Source organism: Peromyscus californicus, unplaced genomic scaffold (genome assembly GCF_007827085.1).
Source record: "Peromyscus californicus insignis strain IS unplaced genomic scaffold, ASM782708v3 Scaffold_7__1_contigs__length_154581171, whole genome shotgun sequence".
In the NCBI taxonomy this organism is placed as follows: Eukaryota; Metazoa; Chordata; class Mammalia; order Rodentia; family Cricetidae; genus Peromyscus; species Peromyscus californicus.
In genome coordinates, this window is record NW_026294595.1 from 82,390,945 (window position 1) to 82,402,786 (window position 11,842).

Consider the following 11,842-nt stretch of genomic DNA (forward strand, 5'->3'; position numbering starts at 1 on the left):
AGAGCTATAATAATCTATTTTAAAATTTCACTTATTTACTGAGACTGGATCTCACTTGTTGCAATGCTGGCCTTATACTCACTGTGTTATTCACACTAGCTTCAAACTCATGCATGATCCATCTATCTCAGCCTTTCAAGCACTGATAAATCAGTTTAGAGATGTCACGAGTACACCTGGCTCTGTCTATCATTAGCCTTTATTAGTCTTGAGCACTACTTTTGGAAAATGTAAGAAATTTATGTTGTTTTAATTTATGGTTTCTGTCTCATAAGTGATGAGATTTTGGAATTTTATAGTCTGTCTTTTTGCTCTGTTAAGCTGTATTTCACCAGAAAGGACATAAAAGAGTCACATTATTCTTTCCACACATTATGTCCAACAGGAAATATCCAGCAAGTTACGCTATGGTAAGTGTATGACTGTATTTTTCTTGAAGTCTAAAACCAAAGCCAAAGTCTTTTATTTGATGGATGGGTATTTTTCTGAATAGGAAAATTAATTGCATTGTTAAATAGAAGCACTGTGGCTTTATTGAACAAGTCTGAAGCACATGGCCAGACCACTAGCTGTGCATGCATTAGTAATGACAGAAGACCATATAAACAAGAGCATCCTTGAAAAGCACACTAAACATTTTGTTTGGGTCCAGTGGTTCTCAACCTGGGGGTCAAATGACCCTTTCACAGGGGGTCACTTAAGACCATCTGCATATCACATTTACACTTTACATTTATTTACATTATGATTCATAACAGTAGCAATGAAATGATTTTATGGTTGGAGGTCAGTACAACATGAGGAACCCTGTATTCAAGGGTTGCAGCATTAGGAAGGTTGAGAACTACTGCAATAAGTCATTCAGTGTTACCAAAAGTCATGCTCAATCCTGTGGAAGCTGGCACTAAGTCTTGCTCACTTACTGTCATCTGACTGCCCTGTAAAGGTTGGTATGACACTGTAACTAAGAGCTTCTTGTTCTCTTACATTTCTAAGTCTTCCAGTGCAACCGCTTCAGCTTTCAGCAACCACGTTTATGTAGCACATTCCCAGGGCACAAGAGACATCTTATGTCTAGTTTTTTTTTCTTTTATACTTTTTCACTATCGGTGAATGTGAACAAATAAAACACTGAGCAGTCAAGTTATTACTTTGAAGAGCGGCCCTTGCATTTTTGACAATATAATCTAAAATAATGATTGGCATGCTCTGCCTCCCTCTCAGAAATGATTCCCTAGGAGCTTTTAATAATGTATAAGGATATGCACAAGCGACGGGCTTCTAACATAAAAGCTGTAGTTCAATATTGTCTTTTAAAGTAACATTAATTTTGAGCCAGTCAATTTTATCACACTTATTTAAATGGTCTGCCTTAAATAGACTGAATTTAGTATACCTAGTAAAAAACTGCAAAAATACCATGTCTAAAAACAAACAAACAAACAAACAAAAACTCACTGTTGCTTAGAATACTGCATGAACAATTCCCATCTGCAAATGGTTATTTATTGCTTAGTTATTTTTAGATTATTTTTTGGATGCATCTCTCACAATAGCCTCTGGGCACACTTTCAGGGTTTAATAATTAGCTTTCTCAGTATAGATTACACACAACATAGAAGACAACATAAACACAGGATGCCTCCACATACGTCAGTGCAGAATCATGCACAAATAAACAGGTGTACCTTTCACCCAGAGTTGAACAACCCATGGGGTGATGGGCCAATTCCTTAAAGTGGAAGAATCTGTGTTCTTGTCAGTAATAAAGGACCCACTTCTTCATGCAGAGCAGATGGCTTGTTTCTGGACTGTGCCTCGTGTCTATAACTTTAATGAGGCCACAATGTTTATGCTCTGAACTGGAATTATTAGCTGTGGAAACAGTTGAAAAACAAAGTGCTGCAAAATTTCAGTGTAAGATTCTAAACCACTCACCCATGTGGAATGTAGAAACACTTTCAAGTGTGCTGAGTATTACACTCTGGGGGGTGTGCAAGCCTCAAGCATCATTCAAGTTGTTTTTGATTGATGGTTATTTGTTCAGTGACATGTTGTTACTGTGTAACCTGGGTTGTCTCCAATCTCCTGGTGCTCTTCCTATCTCAACCTCCTCAGTGCTTGAATTACAGATATGTACCACTGTTTTCTCTCTGTTGCTATGAAGAAACACTGAACAAAACAGGCAGGGAAAGGCAGGCGTTATTCATCCTGCAGGTTACAGTCCATCATGGAAGGAAGCTAAGACAGGAACTCAAGACAAGAACCTGTAGCAGAAGACAGGGGAGGAATGCTGCTTACCGGATCACTCTGATTTGCTCAGCTACATTTCTTATACAGCCAGGCCAATCTTCCTCGGGATGACACTGCCAACAGTGGGATGGACTGTCCTACATCAATTAGCAATTAAGAAAACACATCACGGGGCTGGAGAGATGGCTTAGAGGTTAAGAACACTGGCTTCTCGTCCAGAGAACCCAGGTTCAAGTCCCAGCATCCATATGGCAGCTCACAATGGTCTGTATCTCCATTATAGGGGATCTGGCTCCATCACACAGACATACTTGTAGACAAAACACCAATGCACAAAAATAATAGTAAATAAATTATTAAAAATAAAATGACTCAGGTCAGTCTGATGTAGGCAATTCCTCAAATTTAGCTCCATTTTCCCAAGTGACTTCAGTTGGTAGCTGAAGCTGGTTATGATTGCCACCAGGCCTGTCCTAAGATCTTGAAAAAAATTAATGTACTGAACTTGGGATGGCCTCTCATGTTGGTTAATCATAATTTTCAATTTGACTGGATTTAGATTCAGTATGAAAACATACCTCTTGGTATGTCTGTGAGTTTTAACTGAAGAAAGAACACCATTCTGCGTGCTGGGATCTTGGACTGAATGGAAAGGAGAAAGTGAATGGAGTCTCCATATCCATCCCTCTGCTTTCTGACTGAGGATACAATGTGCCCACCTGCCTTGTGCTTCTGCCTCTATGTCTTCCTTGACTGTGCCCTCAAACTTTGAGCCAAAAGCAATCATTTTTTTCCTTGAGTTACTTTGGCAAGATATTCTATCAAAGCATGGAGAAAACTAACCAGAGTATTTCTGTTGAGAAAACATCATCCCATCTATATCCCTGAATTGCCCCTCTAAATGTGTAGCCCCATTCCTGGTCATTTGTTTCTCTACATGGTTTTCATCATAGCAGTTCTTATTGTCTAAAGTTATCTCACTTATTTCAGAGGAAGACTTACCCTTATTTTATATTACTTACTGATAAAATATATGTACTTACTGATAAAATATATGCAGTCAATTCATATACTCAAAATTTTGATAATTGAATGGATGAACATGAACAACTTTGTGAATACTCAAACTAATCTCATATCTAGCTACCTTATCAAAAAAAGTGTTCCAGAATTCCAAATTGATTTTGAATGAATTTTAGGCTGTGGAGGCATAATCAAATTTAGGGGCCCTGTTATCAATAGATTGATTACAAACCCTTCTCTCAATTTCTTTAAAGAGAATCTGTACAAAAGAACCTCTTCTAAAGAGTTTATTGCTGAGTTTATTGTGTCACCACAAAATTTCATTCTTTTCGTTTACAGGCGGCTTCCATCTTGTGTGTAGTCACATGACTTTTTTTGTGTCTCCTGAAGAAGTTTCCTTCTAATGGGAGCTCTTGTCATCATGTACGCTATACCCCTGTGATCACATCCAACTCTAACACACTATAATAGTCCTATATGATGTGAGGACCATTATCTTTTCAGTCCAAGCTTCAGCATATGGATTTAAGAGAAAAGAGGATACATTCAGTCTAGGCAGTCTGTGGCAGACACTTATTGCCTTAAAATACTGTGCCTTCTAAACATGCTGCACCGCTACGCTCCTAAAACACTTTGTTATACATTCTCTTATATGACTCACACTCATGATCTTGTGGAATAGTACTGAGATGCTGATTTTTCCAGTATTACAAATGAGGACACTGAGGCTCATGACATCCAGAGCCAGAGAAACAATTGTACTGTCCAGTTCTGGCCTTTAGTCTGGCCCATGAAGCTATTGAGAAGTAATTACTTTGGTTTATGTTTAATTTTTCCCAAGTACCATCGTGAATCATTAGAATTTCATTGTAAGTTTAGAAATACACCCCAAGTTCAAGTATATATATGAATTCAGATAGGAGCTCTTTCTAAAAACTATGCAGGTGGGTCCAAGTTTTTGACCTCAAAAAGCAAACCAATGTTGTTCTCTACAAAGTCATGCTAGAAAACCTTAAAATTGAGTTACAAATAAAAGAAAGAAAAAAAGGATGGAAAAAGGGAAAAAGTCATACAATTTCTCATGCTTTATGTAAGTTTACTATATTGTATTATGTCTGATCCATTCCTATCCTTGACCACATACAGTCCATCAGCTGTGGTAGGACACACCTGAGAGGAACTGAGCAGTATGTGCCCTGCATGTGACCTTTGGCAATGTCAGTCCGTGTTCTCCATGCTTATTTGGAACAGGAACTGAGGTTGTGAGGCAGCCTGAGAAATAATTGGTGTGGCTTCATGTGTGTACAAAAACTGACCAAGGATTGTTACTGTCTGTTGTTGTGGAATAATCTTTCTGTACACTGTGAAGATGTGCCTTTGCCAAGGCACCTTCTGATTGGTTTAATAAAGAGCTGAATGTCCAATAGCTAGGCAGGGAGAGATTAGGCAGGACTTACCTGCAGAGAGAGAAGAGGCGATGAATTCAGGCAAGAGAGATGCCAGAGGACATGGAGAGGAAATAAGAGGTACAAGATGGAAGAGAGGTAAAAAGCCACAAGACAAAAATGTAGATTAATATAAATGGGTTAATTTAAGTTATAAGAGCTACTGGGACAAGCCTAACCGCTAGGCTGAGCTTTCATAAGTAATAATATATCTCCGTGTCATTTTTTTTTGTGAGCTGATGGCCTCCCTAAAATTCGTCTACATTCTGCAGTCAAGAAACTGTAAGCTAGCCTCCTTATCACAGTCATAGTTTCAACCTTGTTTGTTTTTATTTTGCTTTTGAAACATATCTGTTGGCTAACTCTTACAACTGTGTTTTTACCTTCAACCAAAAGTGGAAAATGTAAGTGGAAGAAATAATGTTGATTATATTAATTTAATATTTTATTTATTCATTTTATTTTTGTGTATGTGTCTGTGTGAGCATATGCCATGTGTGTGCAGGTGCTTATGGAAACTAGGAGGGCTATTGGATAATACTTGCAGCAGGAGTTACAAATGGTTGTGAGTCACCCAACATACCTGTTGGGAACCAAACTTGGGTCCTCTGGAAAAGCAGGAATTAGTTTTAATTGCTGAGCTATCTCTTCATCTCATAAATATTTTATTTATTTATTTAGTTATTTTATGTTTGTGGGTATGTGGCTATGTGCACATGAATGCAGGGACCTGTAGAGGCCAGAAGAGGGCATCAGATTCCTGTAACCGGAGTTATAGTGATTGTGAGATGCTAGACTTGGATGCTAAGAACTGAACGTGGATCCTCAAAAGAGTAGTAAGTACTCTTAAAGACAGAGCATCTCAAGCCCAATAGTTAGATTTCTTTTTATTTTATGAGTATGAGTGTTTCACCTGTATGTATGTATGTGCACTATGTGGGTGACAGGTGCTCACAGAGGCCAGGAAATGGTATCAGACCCTCTGGAATTGAAGTTAAAGATGCTTGTGAGCCAACATGTAGGTCCTGGGAACTGCATCTTGGTCCTCTGCAAGAGCATCAGATGCTGCTATCTTCTGAACCATCTCTCCAAACCTGGTTAGATTTTAAAACTGATCTTTGCCCATTAGAAATATCTTCCTTCCGTCTTTGTCACAGCATCTTTCCTACAGTAATGGTTCTTGTTTTGCAAAGCACATCCTGGGCAAGGTGTTTCTAATGTGGTCAAATTGGAAAGAATGTGGGCCTACTGAAGGAGCAATAGTCAAGGGTACATTGGTGTTAGCAGCCAGGAAACAGAACATGAATATCTTAGGCTACAGAACAGTGATGTTCTATAAGAACTGGTGATGCCTGTCCTCAGAGGCTGAATGCCATCTAAAATCAAAACAGGGATAGAAGGGAGAGTCCAACTTTTAACAGAAGGAGACCCAGCCTAATATCAGTGACCATCTTTAAAGGATCCTTAAGAGTTTGGAATTCATTTTTCACAAGCTCCATATTGTACTCTAGGATTTTTAAAATTGCAAAGGCCCACATGTGGGTGTCTGTGAAAAACTCTTCGATATAAACTATGAGTATTTGCCCCAGGGGTATGGTGGTAGTAGTGTCTGTAAAACTGACATACTATCTCTTACCTCATCTTGCCTCGGTCCATCCCTGACTCAAGTTTGTTTCTGCTTGAGGCATGATAATTAAGCCAGAGCAGGGTGATTTTTTTCCCTCCACCAACATCTGCTTCATCTTCAACAAGTCCCACCACTGCCCTATTTCCTAATCACCTAAAAAGAAAACAGAACAAGGAGATAAAAAGGATGATTCAATTTTACCCTTTTATAATATCTTTAGCAGAGTGGATTTCAACTGCAATGATGCATAACTGTTAATGTGGATGGCATTAGAGAATGATATACTTGAACTCATTGGGCTATCTTCTGAGTAGTTTATGATTAGAGATCTATGCCTGCTTTGATTTAAGGTTCTGCCTGTTTCATTTCATCCACTTGACTTCTAAGATATATTCATAGTTGGAGGAAAGAGGTGTCACAGCCAGGAGATACTGTAAGTCATCCCATTTAGTCACTACAAAGTTGCTAACTTGGTTTTGAGCAGGGATATGCACTCTACATGTATGCTGTGTGTGTGGAGTTAGAAAGGGTCAGGAATCCCATCCTGAAATGCTTTTTCATAGTCCTGAGTTTGAGTATGGTATACTCTGGTGGTTTGAATAAGGATGCCCACTAGAAGATCGTACGTTTGGATAATTGGTTGCCAGTTGGTGGCACTGTTTGGGAAGGGTTAGGAGGTGTGGCCTTTTTGGAGAAGATGTGTCACTGAGGTGGAGTTTGAGGGTTTAAAAGCCCATGACATTCACAGTTACTTCTCTCTGCCTTGTGATTTTAGACCAGATGTAAGCTCTCAGCTACTGCTTCTGCATCTGTTTGTCTGCTGCCATGCTCCCTGCCATGATGGCCATAGACTCACCGTCTGCAACTGCAAGCCCCAGAACTCTTTCTTCTGTAAGTTGCCTTGGTTATATAGTCTCCTCACAGCAATAGAACAGTAACTAAGACCAAACCAATTTCGCTCTATCACCACTGTGTCTAAAAATACTTTGGAGGAGAAGAAACTCATTTCTTCATGCTGTATCCTCTTCTGATGTTTGCTTATTCTCTCACACATCATTCTTCTTTGATGAGCCTTTGGCATGGACCCACTTCTGCCCAAGAACCTTTCCTTGTAATCTCCATTGGATGGACATCTATTCTCTCTGTCTCTTGTGTGACTTCTGTCAGCTTTACTGAATTATTAGGTTGATTCTTGACTCTCACCTATAGATGACCAGCTTTCACCCAGGGCAGGTGGCAATGTCTTCTTCTCTGTGCTGTCTGGCAAGTGCTGTGATCAAGGTCACTGAGTTGAGTGGTCTCTCTTTCTCTACTGTGGTCTGAATACTTGTGTCCATCCCAGATTCTAAAATTGGGATTCTAATCCCTGATGGAATGGTATTAGATGATTGTACCACTATTCCAGGAAATCTCTTGAGAATCCATTAGTGCCCTTATAAAAGAAGCCCCGTAGAGCTAGCTTACCATCTCTACCATGTGGGGACTTAGCTAGAAGGAGGCTTTGTGAACCTTGAGATGGATATTTAGCAAATACAGATATTGCCAACATCATGTTCTTGGGTTTCTTAGCCTGCAGTATTGTGAGAAATAAATTCTGTTGTTTGTAAGTCACCAAGTCTACATACAGTATTTTGCTACAGAAACTTAAATGGACTGTTGTCAGAAATAAATGTGCCTTTCTGCAATCTTAAGACCTGAGTATCATATAAGAAGTGAGGGTGAGGAACCACTGGAAAGCCCAACTATGAGCAACACCTAGCAGAGTGGCTCATTTGGGTTGAGAGTAGTGGTCTGTCCAAAGGATCTTTACCTATGAATCTGGAGGGGGTGGCATGAAAACAAGTTCCCTGATTCTATCTCTTCTTTACATCATTTCAGAACTTTAAAACTGGAGCTCTGAGGATCTGGAATTAGAAGGTATAAAAGTATTGATTTCCAGTTTGTGTATCCCCAGCATACCTAGTAGACTTCCTGCAGTGATGGAAAGCTCTTTCCTGATCCACAGCCTGGGCCAGATACAGTGTCCATTTCTGAAGACACAGCAAGTTCTCAGGAAGTGTCACAGGATTGTTGAAAAGGTGGTGAGGGCTAAACTGAATATCGTTGTTCAGTTGGGACCAGTACACACTAGTCAAGGAGAACAGAAGAATATTTGTGCCATGAATAGGAGGCTTCAAAGCCAAGGATAAATTATTTGAGGTATTAGGTAAGTGTGGTGTGGAGGTGGGGAAGCTTCTAGAGTTTTGACTAGGTGATGATAAAGAAAGGCAAGAAAACCTGGGGCCTATGCAGGATCGCTTGGCTCGGCCTGGGAGGAGGGGACTGGACCTACCTGGACTGAGTCTACCAGGTTGATCTCAGTCTGCGGGGAAGGCTTTGCCCTGGAGGAGATGGGAATGGGGGGTGGGCTGGGGAGAAGGTGAGGGGGGCGGGAGGGGGGAGAACAAGGGAATCCGTGGCTGATATGTAGAACTGAATTGTATTGCAAAATAAAAAAAAAAAAAAGAGAGTTTTAGGACTTAGTCAAAGCAGATATTTTATCAGTCACAAAAAAGTAAAGGAAAATAAAAATCTTTCTGCTCAATATGTGTGTTTCTAAAGAGTTCCTAAGAGTATGAGGGAGAGAAATGTAATTGTTATTTAATTAAAAAAATACTTAAGTGGGTAAAGTGGAGTGTATGTGTGTGCATGCCTGTGTCTGCATGTGTGTGTGTGTATGTGTGTGTGTGTGTGTGTGTGTGTGTGCGTGTGTGACTGTGTCTGCAGGAATGGGGGCAGAGAGCTAAAAAGGGTAGTATATATGTGGGCATGCAAATGTCTGTATGTATGTGTGCTGGAATGGGGGCAGAGGGCTGAGAGAGGGACATCTCATCTTCATAGGTAGTCTCATCTTAACCCAACAGTTCCACCTGCTAGTGCTCCCCACCTCAATTTTCCATAATAGCCACTCTAACTCTCACAAGTCTTTAGACTTTCTCTTTTTCTTGGAAGTCCTTGTTAGTTTCCTTTAGAATGGGTGCTGTTAAGTTCTCTGTACCCCAGGCACAGCATTTTCATATCTGCATCACAGCATGAGGTGTCTTGCTTCATCACCAGCCTATGAATCTGTGGTGGCTATTAGCTTACATGGGTATGTGGGCATAGACTGTGCAGCATTGCTGTCACTGAGTATAGACTCCGCCCACATTGCAAAGTCACACATATAAGGCCTAGTTCTGCTACTATGTCAGAAGTTAGACAACTTTAGCCAAGTTATATAACCCATGTAACTCTCAATTTCCTGATGCAATAGTACCTGTCATACAAGGTGTTTAGTCATGCTTCTTAAACAAGACAATGTACATGCAGAGAGTTGGAACATATTCAGTGATGGGATGGTCACTCAATGACTATTACAAGTCATGACCAAGTATTCAATAAATATTCATTCAATACCCTGAATGAGTACCTTCATCAGAATGGCTTTTATTCAGCTGTGTTATTACTACAATTTAGTAGTTGCTCCCCGTGACAGCTAAGAAATAATGACGTTTATAAAGATTTCAAGCATTTAAATGTTCAAAATTCTCTGGTCCATAATAAGAACAAATAGCCAGTGACATACAGAAGCATAATTCACAAAATTTCCATGTGATCCAATTAAGACATCTAAGCTTTATTAGAACCTTTATCTTTAGTACATTATTCAATCTTGTCTTTCACTTCCCTGGAAGCATTCCATAGCTGCTGTGGATTGATCTCGGAAATTGCTTTTAGAAACTGGTCCCAAGTATACTGTATGCCCTCAGCCCTGATTCTGTCTCCCCAAGAAACATCCTTCTGATGGTCCAACACTAAGTTCGTCATCTGTTTCTGGCACCTGTGAGACTGCACAGTGACCTAGCCTATTTTGGAAGTGAACATGATCACTTTCAGTTTTGGAGAAATCAGCCCTTCTGTTTGCTGGAATGAGCTGGAACATCCAGGTTCTCCAGAGCTGCCTGGGGTTACTTGTCTCTGGTCCTCCGCCTACAACCAAAGTAGAGTGGGAGGTGGAGGATGTTCCCAGGTAAATTTATTCATGCCAAAATCTCAAGGGGCATTGACTGGGAGAAGTTAGAGAAACCAGACCCTGCACCAGGTTTTTATTTGTTTGTTTTTTCCCTCTCACTAACTCAAATTCAGGACTCCCCCCCCCACACCCCCCACATTATTTAAAAAATTAAACAAGTAAAGCAGTCTTCCAGGTGTCTTTCTCTGCGTCAGCAGCGACGAGGTGAGTGCAGTGCACACAGCATATCTATAATTCAGCTCAGGAATATTTCCCTTAATAATTAATTGGGAATCACAAAAGAAGGAAGCCCAATAGGGCCCATGAACAAAGCTGCCTGCAAGTATGGCAACCCAGGTGCCAACTGAGCAACCCAGGTCGGATCTGCTCCAGCAGTTGGAGCTGGGTACCATAGTGCTTGCTGGATCCATCAGGGTTGCTGAGGAGGATGTCTGAGACCTGAACCTGACCTTACTCTCTCCCCTCTGTCCCCTCCCCCCTCTCTCTGAGCTAACCTTTCTTTTCTGGGGATTATTCAAAATTGCACACCCACATCTATGTCCCAGAGACATTTCACAAACTAACCACCCAGGAAACCATCTAAAGTTCATTTGGGGTGTGGTTGCCTTTTTTGGGACACACTTCCCTGCCCGAGGGGCTTGGTAATGTGGAATACTTTTTTTAAAAAGTAGGTGGATGGCAGTAAAGATAGGGACACGAATATAAAGTCTCCCCAACGCCCCCACATGGAGCCTCTGGTTAAGACTCAGGTATTTTTGCAGCAGCAATTTCACAGAGGTGACGGTCACCTCAGCCTTCCAAAGTCTCCAGCCTAGGCCATTTTGCAGTTTGCCCAAAACCCTCCAACCACCCTCCTGTTGCGGCTTATGCTTCTGGTGCAAAGTAACCTTCACCCAGGTTGGGAGGCCCAACCCAGGAGCTGAGGCTGCAGGCTCTGGTGTTCTAGGAAGACTGAAACTATGGCTGGGGTGCACTCACAGGGGGAAACAGAGGTTCCTGGACCTGCAGTCTGGCCAGAGATGCACCTGAGCCCTACTCCTGCACATTCTGGAAGAAAACAGAGGACCAGTGCCAGGGGAGATGAAGAAAGATCAGGGCAGGGAGGGAAACCGCCCCAAGCTATCCACCCCATTTTCTGGACTGCATTTCCCATCAAAGTCCCTCTCCCAATCTCTCTAGTGGCACCTGTACTGTGGCGTGGACTTCTATTCCAGCTCCTGCGGGACACATCTGTCTCCAGGATTTGCTCCTCGCTTGGGGGTGATAGTCAAGTGCTCCCGGGACCGTTTCCAGAAGCTAAGCATTCGTGGGGGCTGGGCCGACGGGTGGGGTCGCAGCGTCGTGACTGAGCCCGCCCAGCCACGCGGGGAGGCGCCCCGGGTGACAGCCCCAAAGGCCACACCCTCGGCCCGGCCTGGCCCCGCCCCCGCCCGTGCGCGCTGG

At 41.6% G+C, this 11,842-nt stretch overlaps 1 long non-coding RNA gene across 13 annotated transcripts in view; it reads right to left on the minus strand.

Moving 5' to 3' along the window:
- Positions 1-11,782, minus strand: part of LOC128100763 (uncharacterized) — a 151,682-nt gene extending 139,900 nt beyond the window's left edge. For 2 of the 13 annotated variants that reach the window (XR_008214918.1, XR_008214917.1), the window contains exons 1-3: positions 11,585-11,763; positions 6,358-6,501; positions 2,302-2,390 (exon numbers count right to left, since the gene is read on the minus strand). This is a non-coding gene — a long non-coding RNA (uncharacterized LOC128100763). Of the gene's footprint in view, positions 1-1,688; positions 1,876-2,301; positions 2,391-6,357; positions 6,502-11,584 lie in introns of all 13 variants that reach the window. The other 11 variants (XR_008214912.1, XR_008214919.1, XR_008214921.1 and 8 more) reach the window with 10 other exon arrangements.
- Positions 11,783-11,842: the final 60 nt, after the last annotated feature.